Raw genomic sequence first — 21,738 nt, 5'->3', positions numbered from 1 at the left:
AACGCCTTTTTGGTTAATACAAAATAGAGGTTGAACTGTAATTTAATAGCTTCATTGCTGTTCATTTTCGCGCAACGATTCAGGAAATGAACTGGAAAATCCAATATTGCTCTCGTTGAGCAGTAATTTGTTGTAGTAATACGTAGTAATATCATTAAGCATTATGTGATAAAAGGCAATGCATGGATTCTGGTAATTTAAACGAATACTATAAAATTGAAGAGTTCACTTGCTTGTTTATCCTAATCTCAGGAATCAGGAACTACTAGTCCGATTTGAAAAGTTATTTTTTGTTGGACTTTAGGCTAGGCTTAGGCTATACAGTGTGAGTCACGTTAAAGTATACATATGAAAATAGATGAGAATAGACCTATTTTTATGGACAAAAAAGAGGTCAAAATTTTTTTGAGATTTTTTCTTAATTTTTTATAGAATTTTTTTTCTTCAAATTACTTATTGTAAAGAAAACGTAATAACTTTTAAACTAAGCAGTATATCCTGATAAAATAAAAACAGTAATAATGATAAATAACAGGCAATACTAAAAAAATTCATAAAATACACAAAAAAGGCCAAAAAATAATAAAAAATGATACTTTTTTTAAAAAAAATCTGCTTTTAAATTCGTATTTTTTTGGTTATTTGATATTTTTTTCTAAAAAGTGCCCCTATAATCGGTGGTTTTTATTACTTTGCATTATTCTCTATTATATTACCTTTGTAAAACCAAAAATCGCATGTCTCTATCCCTATCACAACGTTTGCAATGATCGTTTGAACTAAGCCTCTCCGGGCGCGCCATTCAAAGCTTCGTTAACAACGAAACTGAAAATGGCTCTAGATTTGTAATTTTGATAAAGACAAGTTAGATTGCAAATAAAAACAAAAGATTTCGAAGTAAAATAAGCATTTTAGTTAAAATTAAAATAATTGTCTCTACCTGTAGCGGAGAATAATGTTGTGGCAGGCCTTTGTTCAAACGATCATAGCAAATGTTGTGATAGGGATAGAGACATGCGATTTTTGATTTTGCAAAGATAATATGATAGAGAATAATAAAAAGTTATAAAAACTACCTGTTATAGGGGCATTTTTTGGAGAAATTTATCAAATAACCAAAAAAACAGAGAATTTAAAAGCAGATTTTTTCAAAAAGTATCATTTTTTATTATTAGTTGGCATTTTTGTGTATTTTTTAGTATCGCCTGTTATTTAGCATTATTACTGTTTTTATTTTAACAGGATATACCGCTTAGTTTAAAAGTTATTACGTTTTGTTTACAATAAGTAATTGGAAGAAAAAAAAATCTATAAAAATTTTTAAAAAAATCTCAAAAAATTTTTGACCTCTTTTTTGTCGATAAAAATAGGTCTAGTTTCATTTATTTTCATATGTACATTTTAACGTGACTCACACTGTATAACATCACCCTACAACCAATGGGGAGCGCAGCAGTAAAGAAAAATGTTGCAAAAATGGGAAATATTTTTCAAACTATTTTCACTCGTACCAGGCCTGTTCATCTCCGCGAGTTTACATCGAAAACAAAACACGCACGATGGCCCACCTACAGGATACTATTCAACAAGGCCTCACATATTACGAGCGAACATTGACTCACGCACGCGTATTCTTGTGTATGATGGAAGAAAATAAAGAAAATGGTGTACTAAATACTGTGCAGTATTTAACTGCCTAAATAATATTAAAAACACAGAATGTACTTTTTAAGTTGCCTCAAGACACTGAGAGGTAAATGTAGTTAATATTATTCATGATAATTCATGCTAAATCATGGTATTTCCTCCGCCATTTTCCGCAGTTTGGCACTCACGTCACATCATTTTACCGAAGTCAGCCCTATAGCTTCGGCGCAGTGCCGATCACTGACGTTTGTCAACAAAATGGTGCTTGACTCTTGAGACAGGCTAAATTACACCATATTGTTAATGACATTGAGCATACATTTTTTTAAATACCTTCGCGAAGTAAAACTTCTGTACGTAGTATTTATTATTATTCTGTGCTCGTACGACAACGCGGGTACAGCTAGTGTTTATTATAAAACTGTGGTTTTTATTTAACTTTACATAGATTTTGCCCCAAACTTATCCGGAATATACGCCTTGATCAAAACTCTGTCTAGTCCTTCTGGCTACTTAGGAACGTTCGCTTCGCCTAATGGATACCTAAGAATTCCTATTGCAACTATCAAAGCCTTGTGACAAAGTAGTTAAGTATGTTAAAGTAGAACAGAACAAGACTCAATTTCAGCGGCCATACGAGCGACACACTAATGAAACTACCTATGGAAACAAAGCTTTCAACAGAGGAAGCTTTTAGGTACCTATACTAAAGTTCTAGATAAGAGACAACAAAAACCAACTTGCTTCTTAGGTAGGTACTGTTGCTTCTTTGCAACAGTACCTACCTAAGAAGTTTTGTTTGAAGTTTTGTTCTTTGCATTGCGATATTATGTAATTCATCAGGTGAGATGCAGGCCAAGAAATTCCTCGTCATGGTTAAAAAAAAGTTTCATTAAAAGTTTCAATTCATAAGAAAATCGTATAACCGTATATCACGTGATTTAGAAATATCTCCACACGTATGTTATTACTATGCTGCTAGGTATCTTGAATATCTTGAATAGGGGTTCAAAGCTGAAGATATTATGTGAATTGTATTATCTGAAATCATTACCCTGGTGTCAGAATTAATAAGCCGTCAGCCGTCATAAAGGTTCGGACAAACCAACGCGTGCAGCGATAGCGATGGCGATGGCGACCACTGCGCGTGCAGAAGTTGTTTCACACTGCCGCGACCGCGATGGCGATCACTGCGCGTGCAGGTTGTCACTGTCACGCATATTGTCACTTTCGCTTATTGTCAATCACGCCTATTCGGCAAAATGGAAACTGAATTAAATGATTTGTTTGAAGCTTTTGATGCAATTGAGACAGTGGAAACACTTTTTCACTCAAGTTTATTCAGGCGGCCATATATTATAGAATGAGACTGTAATAGGTAGGTAGTAGGTATTGGTTACTCATAACCAAGCTATATTTCTGGCTTCGTTTGTAGTCCCTAGAGCCCTAACAATACCTTTTAATTAGATTTAAAGAAAGGTTTGATAGGAAGGAGGACTGCACTAAGGCTTTCTTGGCCTCAGTGGGGGAAATGAAACACAACGCGGACGGTTGATATCTGGTTTATTACTGTTATGCTATTGCTATATACAAGATTTACATAATGTACACAATTCAATGTGTCCAGTCCAATGTGCCGTCGGTGTAGAGTGCCTACGGTGCACGTTCGTTCAGGATTCATGGGCCAGTCGGCTAGCATGTTGTAGGTCGCGGTCGATGCTGACGTGCTCGTACGTACAGTATCCTTGTGGGCAAGTAAGATTTTAACCAATTCATCTTTTTCCTTGAGGGAAAAAATGTGCCCCCACTACCTTTTACCATTGTCGTTCTTATCGTTAAATCGCACAAAACTACACAGAACTCAACACAACATCTATCAAAATCAATTTTCATTTTCATTTTTGGTGCAACAGTCATCTTGACATTTACTTTTTTAAGGGCAAAGGAAATTACATTATGCACCCAAACCACAGAGTACATAATAGTCCAAATATCTTTTTTGTCTTTAATAATAACCCAAAAATACAAAAAGACATCAGTTTTGGTCAACTAGGTATTTCTAGTGGCACTAAATTAATGACTGAGACGTTTGATGACTTTCATTAGGTTTTTATTTAAATGGCATACTTAGAATTGCTCTAGGGCCTTTGAGAAAGCTGCAGACATGTACATTCTCAATAATTTTGTTCTGCAGATAATATCTCAATTTTATTTATGAAGTTGAAGAAGCAGCCCCCCTAGACAAAACGCACTTTTTGATCGAATCGAAAATGGAATCCGTCAAAACTCCATACAAAAAAGGGGCTTTTCGACCACTTTTCGACTGGTTTGCGATTATAATTTGCACTTTGTCTAGACCCGCAGGTTCTCGAGAAAACTAGAAAAATTTGTTTATTACATAAAAATAAATTTAGATATTGATACTTTATTCTAAAACCTTTTTCATTATTCAAATAGGTCAGACTAGTGGTATGTTATGAATAATTCATTTTTAATTGTGTAAAAACTTTTTAACAGATCCTATTTACTATTTATTACATCGATTTTAAAAAACAGAAACGTCACAGTGACAAATGTCGCGATGATCGCTGATCGCTGCGTGCAGACGCTGCATAGATCGCCGCGACCAATGACAGGACGCGTTGATGTGAACACATCGCTACAAATTCATACACGCTGTCTGGTCGCCATCGCCATCGTCATCGTGCACGCCGGCTGCACGCGTTGGTCTGGTCTAACCTTAGGCGTCTGACATGACTGAACCAGAGCGACAGCTGAAACGTGTTTTCAGGACGGAATCATGTATAAGTAAATGTAGTTGTTTAAAAGCTGCGATGATCTAACAAAACCGGGAATAGAAGAACAATTTGATTTTTACCCGACTGCGCCAGAAGGTGGGTTACGTTTTTACTAATGTGTGTCTCACCTGATACAGTCAGCGTTAAGTAGTTCGTGACACCCAAAGTAGGGTACTATTCCCACCTCTCGTTCCCACCACTGCAACTCCTGTGTAGCCAGGATCTACAGCTTGACCGCCACAAAAACCCAACCAATAAAGGTCAAGTTTGTCCCGGGGGAAAGTTAAACTGTCATTGGACCCGCAACGAAATTAATCAGAAGAACATAGGAGGAGTTCGAAATAAGCCAAAAAGTTTGCAATACATCTTTGACAGTTGGAATAAGGTTGTGTAGTCAACTTTTTGACCACTTTGGGTGTCACAAATTATTTGACTCAGACTGTACGTACGAGTACATAGAACCTCTGAATCAACAGAGTCGAACCCGAATATCTATTACCTATAACTTCACCGTAGCCTTTGACATTCTTACTGAAATACACTTTCAGTTAACGAGCGATCTCGTTAAGAAACTCTTGGTAGTTAAAGTAAAAAATTCTTCCTAAGATCATAACAATACGCCTTACTTTTTACTCCGTAAAAGGTACGATACGTCAGAGGTAATAAACTAAATTATGACGTCATATGCGTCAGTGACGCTTTACGAATAGCTGATTGGCTCGTATTGAGCATACCCGTTACCAATACATAAAAAAGGCAATCCTGTAATGCCATAACCCACTGTCGTTCTCAGCCGTTTACTTTCAATATTGTGACGTATCAGTCGGGGTTTTCTTATTATACTCGTACCTTTTCCATTTTTTTCTACTTAAATAAACTTTCCTTATTGATCCAATTATATATTAAACTGAATAGTCATCGTCATTATGTCGACAGTTTCATTTCACACAGTTCTTAATCCATCGATTAATGATCAGAATCAAAAAGCTCTCCACAAACTTATTTGGGTACCTATGTCGGTCAAAAAGAGTATTAAATTACTACTCGTACGGTACTTCATTACCTAGAACCTTAAAATAAAACTTTGTGAATATCATCGCATCGCATCGAATAGCATCCTGCTAAAGAAAATGTTAGCAAAAATCAAATAAAAAGAGCTTTATATGGCAAAGGAAGCTTACCGCCCTACGCGATCCAACCGTGCAGCCACTGGACTGCGAAAGCTTCTAAAAGGAATTTATTATTTTGCAACGTCGGTATCCTTTTATATTGTTTCATAAACAATGCCGCATTACGTTAGTTGCATAAAAAGAACACGCTCATAAAACTATAAGTCTAGATTTACAAGTTGTTTTTCGCGCAAAGATCTTTGTGCAAACATTTTGTGGTTCTTACTTTCTTGTAAGTTATTTCTCTGCCACTTCCCAGTAACGGACTACCTTTGTAGGTAGGGATACTTTTTAACATGAAATAAGATTAACTTTGGTAGCATTTAGAGATTTTAGATATGATTAGTATGTGTTTATGAGCGACCAATGTTATTTTGCTAAATTTATTCACGGTGATTATTTATGTTACATGATTTTTTACAAGGATAATCTTTAAAAGTAGTTAATAAATTCCTTTCACTGGCAAGACTTACGAGTATTTATAATAAGCAATGCACATATACCGTATCGTTCAAGAGTAGCCTACGCATAGCAAGAAAATTATGTAGGCAGCCCTCCCACTCGGTGGTTCGACGACCTGGTGAAGTTTATGGAAAGTTCTAGAATATAATTAGCAGCGCAGGAATGGTCATTGTGAAAATCCTTGGAGGACATGATCCGGCAGTGACGTCATTATGTTAAAAAAGATGAAAATTCCGTATGTATCTGGGTGGAGTGGAGAATATACGATTAAAATTGTAATAATTGTACGAATAACGCCCGTATTCACAAACATTACTACGAGGTCTCACAGTGCGCGTGAACGCACAAGGTGACCAACCAATCACAGGGATTCACTTAAGCTAGCATCGTTTATGAATACGGGCGTTATTGTAGGTAGGGCACCTACAGATTACCTCTGTACAGACACTATCAATAGTAAGATGACACTTGCAGCTCAAACGGTCCGAGGCGTCAAAACGTTTATTCACCTCAATCAACAGGTAGTTTGGCGCTGTGTAAGGGTCCTTTTCGGACCGCGGTCTGCGGGGCGACTATTTACAACGAGTTTCGAGTCTATTCCTCTCATTTACTCATCTGAGATCCTGGTTTGAGTGACAGTGATAGACAGGCTGTAAATACGGCAATAGTGTTTCAGAGTAGAGCCGCAGTTTCCGACTGGCCAAACTAGGCAGGCTAGAGTCTGGTTTGTTGAATATGTTTGATCGACTGTTTGAATTCTCGTTGATGCTCGAAAGAGAAATTGACTGAACTATTTCCATTTTGGTAATTTTATCTAATTGTTTTTCAACATGGCGTACAGGTATAGTGTTCTTCTTTTGTTATTATTTTATTTTTAAATACGTTTTCAAAATAATGTGGTATTCGGCACTAATACCTAATTATCTATATCCTAATGTAATGATGAAAAGATAAAGCACTTAAATAAAATTAAATAATGCCTTCACAGAAGTATCGACTATCGAGATAGAAGTACAAGTAGGTTGGCAGGAATATTGATATAGCAATATTTGCGAGTAGTTTGTGAATAATACTCACCGTACTGTATATTTAAAGTTGATATTCAAATAAGGGAGACTACTGCATTTCCCCACTGAACACCTTTCAGTGCTTACGAAAAATATTTTTCCACTACCCTATCATTCTTCAACACATGCAATCACTATAAATTACTCCATACTTAACCACATGGTTCCTTGCTAGAGCGCGGAAATAAGCTATCGTTGATATAAAGTTCCACGTTCCATTTTATAGTAAGTAATAAGTAATGCAACTTTTATTTGTGACCCAGATGCCTAGCCGTTTCAAAATGCTGGCATATTACATGGACACAAGCTTTCGTATTAAGGTTACCTTTTTCGGCATTATAATACGTAATTAATTTTAATGAATAATATCGTGTTTTCCTCAAGATGTAAAATTAAGTCGTCAGAAGATAAAGCTCTTTTGTAAAGCTTCAAGAATTCGCTCACTACCTTTTTTCGAGGCACACAATAATAACCTATATTTTATGCGTTTTTTTTTCTTTTTACTAATTTTTGTAAAGACTGCTATACATTTCGTACTAGATTTAACTATTTTTGAAGGTTGTTATAGTAAAGTACAAAATAGAGTGAGGCAAAAAACCACATACATGAAAAAGTATATTGTGGTGTTTGATATTTTATCAATTCAATATCTCTTTTAGCCTCGATATAAGTAGACTTTCAGCAAATTATGACTAAGGACGTATAATTAACTGCCTTCGTGGATTTACGAGTAATCGGTGATTAGCCATTCAAATGATAGACCCACGTCTATGATAAATATAGGGCCTGAAATAGAACGTTTTATTTAGAGGTGGAAGAAAGTGTAGGCAAAACTGAAGGGAAATAATTAAATGGCATTTTTATTTTAATCTAGCTGATTTGGCGAACTTCGTATCGCCATATTTTGTATTTTTATCAAATCGTTTTTTGATCGTTAATTCTTTCCTAGACTACGTTTTTCAAAACCTAAATCTGTTAGACCAGCCCAGGTGTTCTCAGGCCCAGTTTTATTTGAATAAGAATATTAAATTCAATTCACTATTGTTCAAAGCAATTGCACATTTTGTTAAAACACAATTTTGACAAATCTTTAAACAATCTCTCTCTCTCAAAGGTATCATTAAACACTTTAATTTCAATTATTTCTTTAAGTCTCCAAGTACAGTCAGCGTGTTCGTGACACCCAAAGTATTAAAAAAGTTCGCAACACGTCTTTGTTACAATTGGGATAAGGTAGTGTTGTCAAACTTGTCAACCTTTTGACTACTTTAGGTGTCACGAACTATTGGACGCTGACTGTGTCTACATTTATAATCATTCTTCAAAATTTACTAAACGTACGTAACTGACACAGTTACTGTTAGATTTATAACGAGTTACATTAGCATACTTTAACCACCGTCATCATAATTTGAACCTTACAAAAGACAAAATAAAATTTATCATTCCATTTAAAACTCGTTACCGTATTAGGGGATTTGCCGACGTTCGGGATATCACGTCCCATATTAATGGCGAGCCGTTCCACGGTATGGTGGTCTAAAGATTGGATCTTGGTAGAGACATTGATAAGCGCTATTATTGAAACCACAGACTTCTGTATATTACAGACAGGTTTAAGCTGAGTTTTGCATTTGTGTGAGCGATCACCAAAAGTAGAGTCAGACAAAAACTTAAATAAATATCTATTAAATTAATTATGCTTACACAACTTTAAAAAGCTTTCAAGTAGTTAGGTGCACTTTTTTGACTCGTAAATCCTAAAATCTTTATGATATGAAGGTCACATCTGGACTTGACAAAATTATTTTTATCTCCGTGGGCAGTTTTTTGTCTATAACTCATGGCCCGTTTCGTCGGGCTCCGGTGATGGACTATTGGTGGACGGTTGGTGGACACTATCTGGTTTTAGTAGGTAGGTTGTGTGTGGGCATGAGAGTCCCACATAACCCACTGTACCTCTAGTAGGAAAAACTTTCGAGTTCGTTTCGTTGCGTATTCAAAGTGTCATCGAAAAATTTTGTATGAAAAATTAAACAGCGCCCCCTATATTATAGCCGCCCTAGGGGGCGCTGTTTAATTTTTCATATAAAATTTTTCGATGACACTTTGAATACGCAACGAAACGAACTCGAAAGTTTTTCCTACTAGAGGTACTGATCGCCCCCTTCGACCAGTGGGTATGTGTATAATGTGATAGCAAAATTCAATTCAATAAACAATCTGTGTACCTACCATGAGTTTACGTTAGGTGTGCTCGCTAGCGAAAACGTCAAAAATCTCCATGGAGATTTTGTTTCTTGAAAGTAGCCGCTAGGGGCGCTGCACAATATGTCATACAATTAATGTCATTTTTTTACGCAGTCGCTAGCGAGCACACGTAACGTAAACTCATGGTAAGCACACAGTACCTCTAGTAGGAAAAACTTTCGAGTTCGTTTCGTTGCGTATTCAAAGTGTCATCGAAAAAATTTGTATGAAAAATTAAACAGCGCCCCCTAGGGCGGCTATAATATAGGGGGCGCTGTTTAATTTTTCATACAAAATTTTTCGATGACACTTTGAATACGCAACGAAACGAACTCGAAAGTTTTTCGTACTAGAGGTACTGGTCGTCCTAAATATGAACACATTATTAAATAGATTCAGAAAGTTATACCAATATTTTGTGGTCAAAACAGACCCTTTGAAGAAAAAGTTTTCTATGTATTTTGCCTTTACTCACTTAATTTATCAACTCATCTGATTCTGATCAAGATTTGATTGCGCCTAAAAGCGACTTATTTCGAGCAATCGCTTCTTTTTAAGCCTTTAACAGAATAGATGCAACCAGTTTTGGACTTCAGTGAGATGAGATAAGGTTCAAAACTAAAAATACTTTGTCTATACATCAGTTAAAGGGTTAAATGTGGATTAGCACCAATTTAGGCGGTTAGCCGGGGCTCCCATGCGTTAGGCCGAGTGCCCAATTAGACAAGTTGTGCCAAACTCATCAGCAACATCACTGTGTTTAATGTTCAACGCATAGTTTGGATTTTCAATTTAAGTTATTGCGAACGTGACGTTCTAATTTGTAATTTTCGTGTTTCTGTTCTAGCGACTTGGCCAAATAATTTTCATCGTTCGTTGTCTATTATGCTCCAAATACTTCGTATCATCTATTGATTTAAAGTTAGTATAGCTCCATAATATCACGTCAAGTCTTTAATTATCTAAATATATTAACTCAAAGGTGACTGACTGACTATCAACGCACAGCCCAAACCACTGGACGGATCGAGCTGGGCATGCATGTGGATGTTATGACGTAGGAATCCGCTAAGAAAGGATTTTACGAAACTCCACTCTAAGGGGGTAAAACGGGATTCACGCGTTTGAAGTCGCGGGCGGCCGCTACCCAAGTAACATTTTACTCCATTTAAGAGTTCACATTTAGTTCCAATGTGTACTTAAAGCATTAGTACAGTTCACTCGTGATGTATAAGTTGTATTATTGCAATTAATTACACCTATACCTGTCTAAGGGACTTATAGGAGTGTAGACTAGTGTAGAGTTATACTTTTATACGATTGTTGGTGTTATAATACTCTAACAACTATCCTTTAGTCAGCCGTCTGACTAAGAGCATTATAGGAGGGTAGAGATACGGCAACCGCTGTTTAACGGCCTACTTGTACGATGTTATAGAGCTAGCATTTTAATAGAACACACGTGGTCATTTATAAAGCCAAAGGCTGTTATGTTTACTTGTTTTAGACTGTTATACAGCTAGTAGCTGTAGTAGGACTTGTTTGTGTTAATAAAATAACCTTTTTTTACTATCTGTACAAAAGTGTTTCAATGGTTCGCATGTGCACTGTAGGCTGTTAAAAGGACTATATGTGTTGTCCATTAACATCAATAGCAGTTTATTTGTCCACAAGTACTACTCTTATTTGCTTTAAGCTGAAAATGAATGTGAATGTGATATTCTATTACACTTTTCCCCAAGCCTGTTTTTAGTTGTATTTATGGTGGTTCTGTACATGATGCAGAGGAAAATATTATGCCTGAACCTGAAAGTTCCCTTCAAAATATACAGATATCAGAGTGTGATGATTGCAGTTCTAGTGATAGTGAATACAATTTTGATTTAGACAATTATTTAACCTTTAGCAAAAAAATAAGAACATGGGCTATTGAAAATCGTATTCCTCATTCCGCTTTGAATAAATTGTCAGGCATAATAAACGAATTTAAACCGGGAACACTACCGTCTGATGCTTTAGGTATTCATACTTGACTATTAGTACCTGGGCTAGGCGATTTAACGGACATTAATAATTTTTATTGCGGATCTCTAAAATTTCAGTATTTGAAAGAATTAAAGATACACAATTGACCTGAACTAGGTACATCTTAAAGCTGTACATAAGTTCACATTAGAATAAATTTATAGACATTAGCGCTGTAGTGGTACAAATGTGGAACTTAATATAGATAACAGCATTCTAACAGAACACATGTGAACCTAATATACGCTCACCGCATTAAATTGGAGTTATAACAGTTCACATAGCCGTATTTCATTTCCACCATTTTGTTCTACATAACCTAAAATATTTACCAAATAAATCTCCAAAATTAATGCAGATTTATCACAAAATTCGCAGATAGAGCGATTGAGTTTTGGTTTCATGTTATAATTAATTACCGTAGTATAATTATAATGCCAATACAATATCAAAAACTGAAAATTGTAGATTTCCTCTCAGCCAGTTTTAAATATTTTAAAATGAATATCGCGTTTTTACAGAGGCGCGTAAATATTTTAGCTGTAAATATGTATACATTTCACGATAAAGTTGCATTCCCAATGGCATTAACATTATTAAGTATTTAAAACCCGTGTTATTATTTGCATAAATGATTATATTATCCGCCCGAGTTGTTTCCTCTTGGCACTCACGTACAAATACCAAACTAATATTAAAATGTGGAAATAATTTAGGACACACGTGAACTTTATGTAGCATTGGAGTACTTTTGTCGGACTTTATAACTTTGAAAGCTGTGCATTTAGCCACTTGTTACTCTTTATTGTCCTCACGTACGTTGTATGGTTCACACTGCGTCCCATATAGTGCCGTAAGTCAGCCTTAAGTACGATGTTACTACTTAAACTGCTATTATAATGCTATTATACTGCTAATGTACAGCCATAGTGAACTTAAAGCTGTCTAATTTGTGCCCAAACTGGTTCTATAAAAGCATTATAGCAAGCTATACAGCTCGTATACAGCTGACATACACAGCTTGTGGAGTATATGTGAACGACTATTGAACTCTTAAATGGAGAAAAATGTTACTTGGGTAGTTAATAAACACAAATCTAATAATATTATTCCTGATCCATCTCACTATTTTTGTAAGAGCCCTATACACGCATTAATCTCTACTATTGCCTTGTACGTAGCACTTTGCAATACCTAGAGCAGTGTTGTGTGGTGACCTCATTATGCGGTTCACTCCTTACGAATAGAACGTGTACAGAAGATATTTTTTGGCATCTGTCAAACTCCTTCGGTCTCACAAAAAAGCTTTCATCTTTAGGAAGAAAGGCTCATGCACATCAACTCAAAGTGTGCTTTGTCCTTTACTCGTAGTGTACTCGTAGTTTGGGGCATCTACGCACGATGAAATTCGAATAAACCACTGTGTATCAGTAAGTAGGATGACAGCTATCAAGCTGAATACTGTGGTATCTATCTACTATGTTATTGTGATAAGCACTTTTACAGTGCAATCGTGTAGTCTGACGGGCTGTCGGCTGTCATACAGGCATACTTGTGAAGGTGTGAATCAATCTGACACTGACCGATAGTTGTGCCTGATTTTAAATTGCATGAAGAATCGGCCAAATCAAATCGGTGTAATGTGTGCACTTCCATACATGCCCATATACTGATCAACTGCCCGACTAAACTATCGGCCGACGAAAAATCGATGGTCTGCGCCTAGGCTTAGTGTGAGTTGCCTTCAACCCTGGACCCCGATTGCGCTAATTTGTAATGTCTCCGATTCATTCACGTTTCAACTCCAGTAGCGTGCGACTCGCGCTCCATATTCATTCCAGCTGATGTGCAATTCGATATCACGGTAAAATTCACGCGCCAACAAAGACGAAACAAAAGATTAATGCATTTTCCATTAAAAGTTCGAACACCTTATTTTTTTAAACTAAAATTACTAAAACACAGCAAATGAATGTTCGTGAAGCGTTTAAATTGCGTTTCAGAAAAAGTAGCTTTCTGTCAGCTTTTACGTGAAGGCACGATTGCGCTCCGTTACCTTTTCAGCTTCGTTTGAACTAGCTGTCAAAATGATACCGCGATACGAATTAGTCAAAAAGCTGATTTTAGTTAGTCGTTCAATCGCAATACAGTTGAACATTATTAGCTCAATCGGGGCCCTGGCGCTTCTATTTGCTATGTGTCAGCGTTAAAATACTGATTTAGCTCATTTTCAGATTTGCATTCATGTGCGCGACAAAACAGCGACAAACATTTTACACTTTCGTCACTGGATTTATCCAAACCGACCTTTTTATGGTTATTTGTTATTATGAAATCTACTACATTGTACAGCAAGCTAAAGGTCAATTAATTCATATAAATAATAAAAGTTAACTGAAAGTTAGCAATAAAGCACGAGTAATTATGAAGACCAAACAATAACCAGTATAACTTCATAAAATGCTAGGACCTTGTAGCGAGTCTGAACTCGATCCTAGGTCAGAAATATAAAAAACTAGCTTTCCGCCCGCGGCTTCGCCCGCGTGGAATTTTGTCTGTCACAGAAAAACTTTATCGCGCGCGTCCCTGTTTCAAAAACCGGGATAAAAACTATCCTATGTTCTTTCCCGGGACTCAAACTATCTCTATGCCAAATTTCATCAAAATCGGTTGCGAGGTTTAAGCGGGAAAGCGTAACAGACAGACAGACAGACAGACAGACAGACAGACAGAGTTACTTTCGCATTTATAATATTAGTTGGGATAATGTTGTCTAGGTAAATCAAGCAATCGCGGTGGTCTGTTTACTAAGGCTAGGTACTACACTGCAACAGCAAACAATTTTGTTATAAAAGTCCGAAAACCTACGTCTGTGCTTACTTTGGAGAAAACGAAACTCAAGAAAGGACTTGAAACTCAGTTTCTACCTATTTTCCGTTCCTACTAAGACTTTTTAGTTAAAGAAAACGAGTAGAGCCACAAGTAGATTCCTCCAGTATGATTCTCCTCACAAGATTATTACACTTTGTGAAGCTGTTTTCATATTTCACAGAAATTCACATTTAAACTTAATCTACAGTTCTACAGTATTTTCCATTGTATACCTAATTCAAGTCTTCCTCTTTTTAGAAACCAAAAAGACAAGACAGAAATTGCGCCATGACCTCTATCTCCACACTATCATTCAACCTAAGCCTTCACATTGTCCTAAGAACACATATTTGGGAGAACGCCAAAAGAGCAACTAGTGATCGAGAACACAATACATTCATAAGGTACTAAACCGAGATGAAAATGATGGAGCACTCTAACTATGCACATAAATAAGCATAATTTACTTTGAATGTATACATTTAATGGCTGCAGATACAGAGTTCATTAAGAGTCTTTAGCAGTGAAATACTAATTTAGAATTCTACGTTACTTTAGTTAAAGTAAAATTTAAACTTAAAAGTATTCTTGTATACTTACGATATTTTTGTTCTAAGAAAACATCATGAATTAATAATGAGAAGCGTGACAATTGAAAATACTGGCTCTTTGTAAAAAACTTCTGAAAACTATTTCAATCAAAATAAATAGTCTTCAGAAAAATAAAAATCCCAAAAGCAATATAAAAAGTTAAAAAACAAGCGTGCAGTTTTCAGTCTGTTCAACGCTCGGTATTAAACAAAGAATGTCGCCTCGTAACTTTTAAAATGGAAAAGCTCTTAGCTTTTCGAAATTAAGTTTTCTTACGAATAACAAAATCAGTCAAGCGGGTTGATTGATATTAAAAGCTGTATAGAAGTCCACGTGGTTGACTGTAATTCAATTACTAAAGCTGAAATTCGACCGGATGTAATTCCGTGAATGCATTCAAGCGTTTCCGAGTACCCTCGATACAAGGGATACTCTATAACCCGCGAGAAATTTCAAGAAATCGTAGCAAAAATTCCACTCTTTGAGACCACAATGGAAATCCTATAACGGCAACAATATACTAGGGATTTTGCGAATATTCGCATCCGCATCCGCATATGCGGAACATTCGCATTGATTTTGACATTCGCATCCGCATCCGCATCCGCATAAATCGACGAGGATCTGATGCGGATGCGGATTTGTAGCAGGTCGCGACAAGAAAGAAAGGGGCAGTCCCGGCGAGTGGCGCGCGTCAACCGAATGTGTTGATTGACCAATAGAAAAGCAATGATTTTTGTTTTTGGACCTCAGTGAATCGGTGACGGTGGCGCGTCTTGCTATTGTTTTGTTGTAATTACTAGTGAGTAGTTGTGACAAGTGACAAGAACTGAAGCGTACGTTTGATTTTATTGTGGTTTTTGTTAAGAACTGAACTAACTGTATTGTTTAACGTAATACCTTCATTCGTATTACGTACCTTAAGTAAAGTTTTATTTACTATTTGGAGAAGTGAACTATGCCACCACCTACGCAAAGTGAAATTTGGACGTATTTCAAACCTGTGGACAACGACCGGGAGAAATCGCAATGTAAAATATGTAACAAAACATATTCGCAAAAGGGCCGAACAACATCGTCATTAATAAATCATTTGAAATCAATGCACGCTAAGGAGTTTGCTTTGTTTGAAAAAGCAAATAACGAAAAGCTACAGAAAATAAAAAAATATGCCGGTAAGTTATATTTTATGCAATATTTTTTTTGTTAAGTCGGGCGTTTATTATTGTCTGACATCGCTGATTTATCCTTATGATATTATAGTAGTTTTGGGTAATTATATAGGTAGCTAGTTAAAAACTTGTAATTTCTTTAATAAGGGCCGTTCCTACGAGTTGCGTAAAACTGAATTTTGAATCCAAAATCTTAGATTTATCATATGAACTAAAATTTAGCTAAAAGTGTAGTTTAAGACAGTTTTTCAAATTTAATTATTAATTTATATAATAATTACTAAAAGTAATTCATTCTCTACTTTATTATTAAATAAAAAATGATAAATACGGCTGTGTTTCTTTCTCTACTAAGCCAACACTTAAGTTTTTTGTACAGATCCGCATCCGCATCCGCATCCGCGGATGTGAGCCTCTTAAAATCCGCATCCGCATCCGCATCCGCGGATGTGGAAAAAAGTGGATCCGCAACATCCCTACAATATACCATCAGCTGAGATACAAGCCAAGAGCTTCCTCGTTGTGGATAAAAAATAACTTTCAAGAATGTTAATTTCCAAGGGAGCCAAGTGTACTAAAATGTGACAAGTCTTATCATGTTCCGTGTTATGCCAGTGTTCTTTCTTTAATCAATCCTAATCGAAAATTCCTTCATTGTCAAATAGAAATCAGTTTTCGATCAAATAACCATAATTTTCGATGCGTTTACACTACAATATTGTTTAAATAGTCTTGCAGATTTATTAATAAGTGTAATTTTGTCTAGACACCTAGACTGCACGTTTCGTGGCCACATAAGTTTTAATAGAGCAGAATTTAGAAAACTTCATGAATCCAAACAACACATAAATTCAATTCAAAATTGATTGAGATATACTTTTCGCCTACCTATTAAGTATAAATGACGTAGCTCGAATATGAATGAACGTGAAAATACTATTTCTTGGAAATAATGAAATCAACAAGTTAAACCACAACTTCGTAGAGCCTGCCAAAACCGGACACTGTGAGTCGGAACGTATTGCGTGTAACATCCACAACATTACTCTCATTAGAATAGAATGACACCCGTATTCACAAACATTACTATGAGGTCTCACAGTGCGCGTGGACGCACAGGGAGACACACAAACCAATCTTACGCCCGTATTATCAAACATTACTATGACGTTCCACAGTGCACGTGGACGCACAGGGTGACACACGAACCAATCACAGAGCTCTATTCAACGCTGTGCGTTCGATTTGCTGCTACAATTAAGCAAGCATCGTTTGTGAATACGGGCGACCGAGCTCTATTCAACGCTGTGCGTTCGACTTCGCATAGCGTTGCTGCCTCACTTAAGAAAGTATCGTTTGTGAATACGGGTGTAAATGACAGGCACATTTCATGTTCAGTGAAAGCCGACTAGACTCCAAAAAAGCAATGACGTCATTATTATCTGTTTGACAAATCACGCATGGACAATAATGGACATATTATTTATTAGACTAGTAACTCGCTTTGGAATTACGCGTGAATCGACACGTTTTACGATTACTTTCACAATACAAAACCCAACATAAAGGCGGCGATACACATGCCAGTAATTGATATTATTGTATTCCAGTTCTGTTGCTGCATGTATCACCAACTAATTGTCTTTTGTATACGTCATACTGGCATGCCTGTATTCTATCTGGCTAACGTGTAGATTGCACAATATTTGATTTTAAAATTGGTAGGAACGAATGACGCAAATTGCATGCATGCAAATGTATACCCATTGCGCTAGTTACTTGCACATGCTCTTAACAAGCTTGTAAGGTACTAGTATTTCGTTTTACTGGCATGTATAGCCGCCTTATCACAAACCTAAGGCCCGCCATACACGGACAGCTCGAGTAGTTAGTCAGTGATCAACATACACGGACCACTCTTGTAGTCTAGAGTCAACAGCTTGAAGCTGCCAGTGATAACTGCTCTAGCAGTTGTTTCAACAGTTCAAGCGGTGGGCAATTTCAAATCAGTAGCACCATCGATTTTGAAGAGGAAGCACTGACGACAGCTCGAGCAGTCAGTGTATGGCTGGCGACTGCTTGACCGCACGATGAAAATTCACCGTGCTGTCGACCGCCCGAATCAGTTGCAACTGCTCGAGCGTTTCGTGTATGTGCGTCCATAGAACTCTGCAGTTCACTGTGCAGTCGCAGCTTGAAGCTGTCGTTACTAGCTGCTTCAAGCTGTCCGTGTATGGCGGGCTGAATGTCATATTTATATACCCATCAAAGTGGTTATTTGATATTACTTGGTGATAGCTCAGATATAAAGTGTAATTTATTCAGTGGACTTGGAAATGAAGTAAGGTCACCCATCCATAATTAATTCCATAATACAGAATGTATGGTGAAACACTTGATAGCTCAAAAGTACTGTCAGTTGATTGGATGTATCAAATAGTAACTCAATATGGACCAAGTTACAATTTACAATTTTATTTTCTATCCAAAATCTTTTGAAATTACGGTTATACAGTTAAGTTCTTCAAAAGTTGTGACTGTATTTCAGTGTGAATCTAGGGAATGGATCTAATGAGAAAGATTGGGTTTTACACCCCAGGCCCGCCGACAGCCAGGCTGTGTGGTGTCGGCGGCGGTTATATTTCAAAAGAATCATGTCAACAACATATATCATAAGCGCTCCTGCACACGACGCCGCCACCGCGCCGCCGCCGCGCCGACGCCGAGCCCCTACACTGTTCATACGCGCCGCGTAAAGCCCGCCGCCGCGCCGCCGCGTAAAGCCCGCCGCCGCGCCGCCGCCGTGCCGCCGCCGCGCCGCCACCGCGCCGTCAAAGCATAATTTCACTGGTCCACCCCACCATTGATAGTAATAAGTATATTGCTGGTTACGAAGATCGCACGTATTTCACTCGCAATGTATTACTAACAACAGTACAGTGGACCGGCAAAATTATGTTTTGCGGGGGCGGCGCGGCGGCGGCGTCGTGTGCAGGAGCGCTAAATGACTCGGCTTGTCGGCGGGTAGACGAGTTTCGTGTGCAGTCTGCATAAACGTAACATCACTGTTGATTTATTTCATTAGAGCTAAATATTTACAAAATTTCATTCTTAACTTGTGAGAAACCTCCCGGAACCTATGATAGTTGTCTAAAATTAACGCATAAGCAAAGACTTGAAAGAAACTTTGGTTTATAAAGATCTCCAGATTTATCTATAGGTACAACCTATTTATTTGTCAATACATTTGTCGCTAATGACACCATTAAAAAAACTTACCGCAGTGGATAGCCGATTCGATAAAAACGGTTGAGATTTTTCACAATCACAATCGTGAATGGATTTTATTTAGATTTGGTATTTCGTATTCTAAAGGTACTTGAACAAATCTTTCTGTTCTTATTTAAGTAATTCAAATAAGTTTTTAAGCCCACTTTAAATGATTATGATTCAGATTCACAAACGATGCTTGCATAAGTGAAGCAGCGAATCGAACGGATAGCGTTGAATATTATTGGAACCAATGATATTAAAGAACTATATATATGTTACGTTCATAGAAATTACGATTTGAATCCGTGCCGAGCTATTCCAAATTGCACACATTGACAAATGTAACTGATAAGTGAAACAAAAGATACGAAATAGCACGCAAATGAAAGAGATAGCTATAGTTTTAACGATTCTGCACTAACTAATCTATGTCCGCAGCGCACGCATCCTTATCGCTCTAACGTCAAAACAAGATCGCTTTCTTTTTCTTAACTTGAACATGGCGCATGGCGTCTTGATTGTTTGCATAAATAATTGAAAATATAAATACTAAATAATTTTGCATAATCACATGTGGTAAGAGATCCCTTGTATTTTGTTTACTTTAGAGTCATAATTGGTACACTTTCGAAACACACAATATGTTACGTTCATAGAAATTACGATTTGAATCCGTGCCGAGCTATTCCAAATTGCACACATTGACAAATGTAACTGATAAGTGAAACAAAAGATACGAAATAGCACGCAAATGAAAGAGATAGCTATAGTTTTAACGATTCTGCACTAACTAATCTATGTCCGCAGCGCACGCATCCTTATCGCTCTAACGTCAAAACAAGATCGCTTTCTTTTTCTTAACTTGAACATGGCGCATGGCGTCTTGATTGTTTGCATAAATAATTGAAAATATAAATACTAAATAATTTTGCATAATCACATGTGGTAAGAGATCCCTTGTATTTTGTTTACTTTAGAGTCATAATTGGTACACTTCCGAAACACACTAGATGGCATTTTTTTTTTATTTTGGTAAGAACAGGAACTTACGTGTGGTACGCACGCGATTGCGCACGACGCAGGCCACACGAAGACTAAACACAAGACGTCCCAATTGGGACGTATCTGAGTATTCACAGCGCGAGCGCTTATAACATATCTGCTTTTGTTTTTATATAATATCATTGATTGGAACAGATTGATAACTGATGAAATAAAAGCGCACATAAATAACAGCGTATTACACTTGAAAATTTTCAGTTCATCTAGTGTCTAAGTAGCTCAGTTGGAAGAGCAGTCGCCCGGCAAGCGGAAGGTCGTGGGTTCGAATCCCGCCTTAGGCAGTTCGATTTTTCCAAGTTGTTTATTTAAAACTAGCGGCCGCCCGCGACTTCGTACGCGTGGACCTCGTTTTACCCCCGTTAGATATCATGTTGATAGATGGCGTTTCACGGCTTCCCCCGCATGAATATTTACGAACGTCAAAAACAGTAGTTTGTGCAACGCTATAGATTTTAACCAATGACGATAGATGGCGCTTTTTAGACAAGTCTTATTTATTTATTGAAATTTATTTGTCACATAACGTCATAAATTATAGCCTTTATGTTTATCTGGGTTCGGGACTATTCCCACCTCTCGTTCCCACCACTGCAACTCCTGTGTAGCCAGGATCTACAGCTTGACCGCCACAAAAACCCAACCAATGAAGGTCAAGTTTGTCCCGGGGGAAAGTTAAACTGTCATTGGACCCGCAACGAAATTAATCAGAAGAACATAGGAGGAGTTCGAAATTAAGGTTCGACTTCCCTCCATTGCAAAGCGGATGACAGGTGACAAACAAAGATTTAAAACCTTTAAGAAAAAGATTATGCACCACGGACAATAAATTAAATTAAGGGGGCGTCCCGGGGGAAAGTTAAACTGTCATTGGACCCGCAACGAAATTAATCAGAAGAACATAGGAGGAGTTCGAAATTAAGGTTCGACTTCCCTCCATTGCAAAGCGGATGACAGGTGACAAACAAAGGTTTAAAACCTTTAAGAAAAAGATTATGCACCACGGACAATAAATTAAATTAAGGGGGCCTATCTTATGAGCAATTAGCAACTACCTGCCAATAATATTTTTCACAAAATCGCTTAAAAGCACGGAAATTTTTCCTTGTCGCGACAAGATCGGTGTAATAAATTGCGGAAACAGATGTATGTTGTATTGAATTAAGCATTATATCACGTTCATGTTTCCAAAGATCACACTCCCACAAGATATGATGAGCAGACTGCTCATGACTGACATCATCAGTGGAACACTCGCAAAAAGGAGACGGAACTAGTTTGAATTTTATCTGGGTTATAAACAATAATACTGTAAAGTTTCAACAAAATCCGTTCAGTAGTTTTTGCGTGAAAG

The 21,738-nt window shown here is 37.1% G+C and overlaps 1 protein-coding gene and 1 non-coding gene across 2 annotated transcripts in view; one reads left to right on the top strand and one right to left on the bottom strand.

Moving 5' to 3' along the window:
* LOC114358891 (probable cationic amino acid transporter) overlaps nt 1-21,738 on the bottom strand; it is a 142,672-nt gene that overhangs the window by 64,565 nt on the left and 56,369 nt on the right. The window lies entirely within an intron of this gene.
* Nucleotides 20,596-20,668, top strand: TRNAA-GGC (transfer RNA alanine (anticodon GGC)). The gene has a single exon. It is a non-coding gene; the product is annotated as a tRNA-Ala (tRNA).

The sequence above is a fragment of the Ostrinia furnacalis genome, unplaced genomic scaffold, assembly GCF_004193835.3.
Source record: "Ostrinia furnacalis isolate ACB-3 unplaced genomic scaffold, ASM419383v2 OfSCF4140, whole genome shotgun sequence".
Classification (NCBI taxonomy): Eukaryota; Metazoa; Arthropoda; class Insecta; order Lepidoptera; family Crambidae; genus Ostrinia; species Ostrinia furnacalis.
This window is presented reverse-complemented; position numbering and strand designations above follow the sequence as displayed.